This window comes from Periplaneta americana, chromosome 3, assembly GCF_040183065.1.
Source record: "Periplaneta americana isolate PAMFEO1 chromosome 3, P.americana_PAMFEO1_priV1, whole genome shotgun sequence".
Classification (NCBI taxonomy): domain Eukaryota; kingdom Metazoa; phylum Arthropoda; class Insecta; order Blattodea; family Blattidae; genus Periplaneta; species Periplaneta americana.
In genome coordinates, this window is record NC_091119.1 from 183,698,716 (window position 1) to 183,702,060 (window position 3,345).

A 3,345-nucleotide genomic window follows, 5' to 3' on the forward strand; every position below is an offset into this window, starting at 1 on the left:
TGCATTCAATTCGTATGTAAATTGTAAATAAATTTGAATGTGAAAAAAGTAAAAAAAAAAAAAAAAAATTAACACATCCATTATTTCACAGAACACACACTGAACGAATTAAATGTAATTATGAAAGCCCTTTATAATGCTAATATGAATTTCATTTCAGAAATTTTAAAGATTAAAAACCGCTAGTATTCCCGCTAAGCGGGATAATATAATTTTACCCGCGAGATGGTTATCCAAAAAAGCTAGATTTAGCAGGAAAACCGCTGAATTGGCAACACTGAAATTGATCTCTAACGATGCTGGTAGTGGTTCTTTTTTTTCCCACGAGTTAGATTTTTTTCCTATGCTTTAAAATGGCGAGAGACATAGCAAAAATAGCAAAATGGATGCACAAGTGAAGGACTCGATGTATTCTCTCATTGAATTATTTCGCTGAAGTTGGTAGGACTTCTCACCATAACAAAGCTATAACTCATGCGCAACAATACTGCACGCAAACTAAATAAATCTACCGTCATAGTCTCAATACGCTATGGGTGCTCATAGTCCAGTCTGAGATGAGTGTAGCCTACGCTGTATTGCATTATTCTCTCTCTCTTTCTTGTTTCCATTCCTGTCGCTTCACATCGTTCCGAGCTGACGTGTCCCTGAAGCAGCTCTAAGCGAATGAGGCTATAACAACGAAACACAAGGCCAACTCAAATATAACTACATGAATACAGCGAAGTCTATGGAGTGGGGGTGTAGCTCAGTGGTAGAGCGCTCGCTTCGCATGTGAGAAGTCCCGGGTTCAATCCCCGGCACCTCCACAACAATTTTTAAAATAAATTAAGAGTTAAAAGATGAAGTGAATGTGAATTGTGATCGTCACGGACGTTGGAAATGGCGATTTCACGTAATATTTAACACATAAATAGCTTTTTTCCCCCCCCCCCCCAACTTTTCAAATATCAGTAATTTGCTTTCTTCTTCTTCTAACTTTTTTTTCTTCGTGATTATGCATAACCAAACTAAGGTTAGGAAAGCGAATATATTCATTCTTGTAAGGAACTTATTTATTATTAATAACAGCTTGACGTCTTTAAAAGAATTTATAGATTACTAACATACATTCTAGCTAAAAGTAAATTGAATTGTCAGAGAGTGAATATTTCTGAATATTATACAGATTCCATATATTTTTTAAATTTAAAGTTCAATCAAAAAAGAAACCTTTCGTTTAGTAAGTTTAGTGGTGTAATGGAGGGGGTTAAGGAGGTATAATTTACCCTCCTAAAAGTTCAGAGTGGTAAATAATATACGTACTCTATATACTTTCGTTGGAAAAGTAGATATTATTTGGCAATTTTGTACTGCAAAATCTTGCCTTTATCTTAATATATAAAATTGAATGTGGGTATGTATGTATGTATGTATGTATGTATGTATGTATGTATGTATGTATGTATGTATGTATGTATGTATGTATGTATGTATGTATGTATGTATGTATGTATGTGTGTATGTTCTCTATACAAATCTACACGCTTTGACCGATATGTGCCAAAGTTTGCACATTTAACCTTCATAACCAGGAGAAGAACATAGGCTACATTAAAATTGTGCAAATGGAAGTTAAATTAATTAAATGTATAAAAAATAAAAATAAATAGATCAAATATTCATGTATTATATTAAAATGCAAAATCTTCTACAGTCAATTGTTTTTTATTATTGCCTGTTGTATTTAACATAGACTTTCACGAGGCCTTGGAAATTTTAACACGAAATTAAATTACATTGTTGTTACACATCATGAAGGCTAAAACTAGATAATTCATGCAATATGTATCTTTACGCAATCCAGGACCGTATTATGAATTCCTCGATGCAGTTTTGTAGATAGTGAGCAGACTGTTTTATCCAATTGAATTCTAGAATTCTTTCAAACTACAAGGATTGCTACCACATAATTTACTTAATATTGAATAGCCATAGTAGACCTACTATTGCGAAATATTGACTCACCAAAATTATGCACTAACAAGAATTTGTGTCAAAAACTCATGCGAAACGTAATATGAGTGGCAATATTAACTGGAAAAACGAAAGAAGATGATGTTTTTATCCCACGTATTGCTATTATAGCCATTCGATTTTAAGCAGTTATTATAAGTTGTAGTAATATTTGTGATAATATTACAATATTATAATATTGCAATAATAATATAGAGCCTATTTTACTGTTACTGTTAACCCGTCTCTTATTAATAAGTTATGGTCACTAATGACTTGGCCGTTTATAGAAAAATATGATTTTCTGTTGTGGTAGTGTTCTACATTGCCTTCTCCAGGAGAGTGAATTCTGATGAGTATAGTCTCCGTTACTGCAAAACACCCTGAAATCCATGTATTTGATAGAATCCATCCGTTACAGATTATAGTTTGGCCCTGAAGGAAATTAAATATATTGTGGGCAGAAAGGCTTAATAATGCATAATGCCGTGGTACGATAAATATTATCATCAATCACAATGTTAAATATCTTAAATATCCCTGTAGCATAAGGTCTTAATGTTGTTAAAACTCTATTCATAGGTGAGATGGAATTATTTCGATTAGTCAGTTTCTTTGGATATTAGTAACACTTTCTTTAATATTCGTCACTAGGGAGGAGAAAACATAAGTAAATATGGTTCGTTTTGGTTTTATATAGTTCCCTTGCCGAGGTCTCCGATAAGTCTAACATACAGTTTATTTAGAAATAGACCAAAATTTAAAACCCGGGCAACGCCGGGTAATTTAAGCCAGTTGTTAAATAAAATGGAAAACACGTTGCTATGTTGGAAAGAGTGCATGAAGAAAAAATGATGCTGAAACTGATCAGAAAGAGGAAAAGGAATTGGCTGGGTCTCTGGTTGAGAAGAATCTGCCTACTGAAGGATGCACTGGAAGGAATGGTGAACGGGAGAAGAGTTCGGCGCAGAAGAAATCAGATGACAGACGCCATTAAGATATATGGATCATATGCAGAGACCTGAGAGGATAAAAAGAAAGGAGGGAACACTCCAAGCAAATATGCTTGATAATCGGTGCGACGGATATGACGTCAAACTACACCTTCTATGCCCCATAATCCTCAGCGAAATACCGCCAATCGCCAAATATTCAATTGCTATTTTCGGTTTCTGTCATACGTAAACGGTTTAGAATGAATGTGGAGGTAACAGGAGTATTAGCAGATTATTGTATCAATGTACATTTCACTGTATATTTATTACAAGTGTTATGGTTATGACATGGACTGAACATTTCATTTCTACATTCTTTCTTTTATCAAGAAGGATGTTGGCACTCCTTCACATG

General features: G+C 34.0%; 1 non-coding gene across 1 annotated transcript; it reads left to right on the forward strand.

Moving 5' to 3' along the window:
• The first annotated feature begins 737 nt into the window (after positions 1-737).
• On the forward strand, positions 738-809 carry TRNAA-CGC (transfer RNA alanine (anticodon CGC)). Its single transcript has one exon. It is a non-coding gene; the product is annotated as a tRNA-Ala (tRNA).
• The last annotated feature ends 2,536 nt before the right edge of the window (positions 810-3,345 follow it).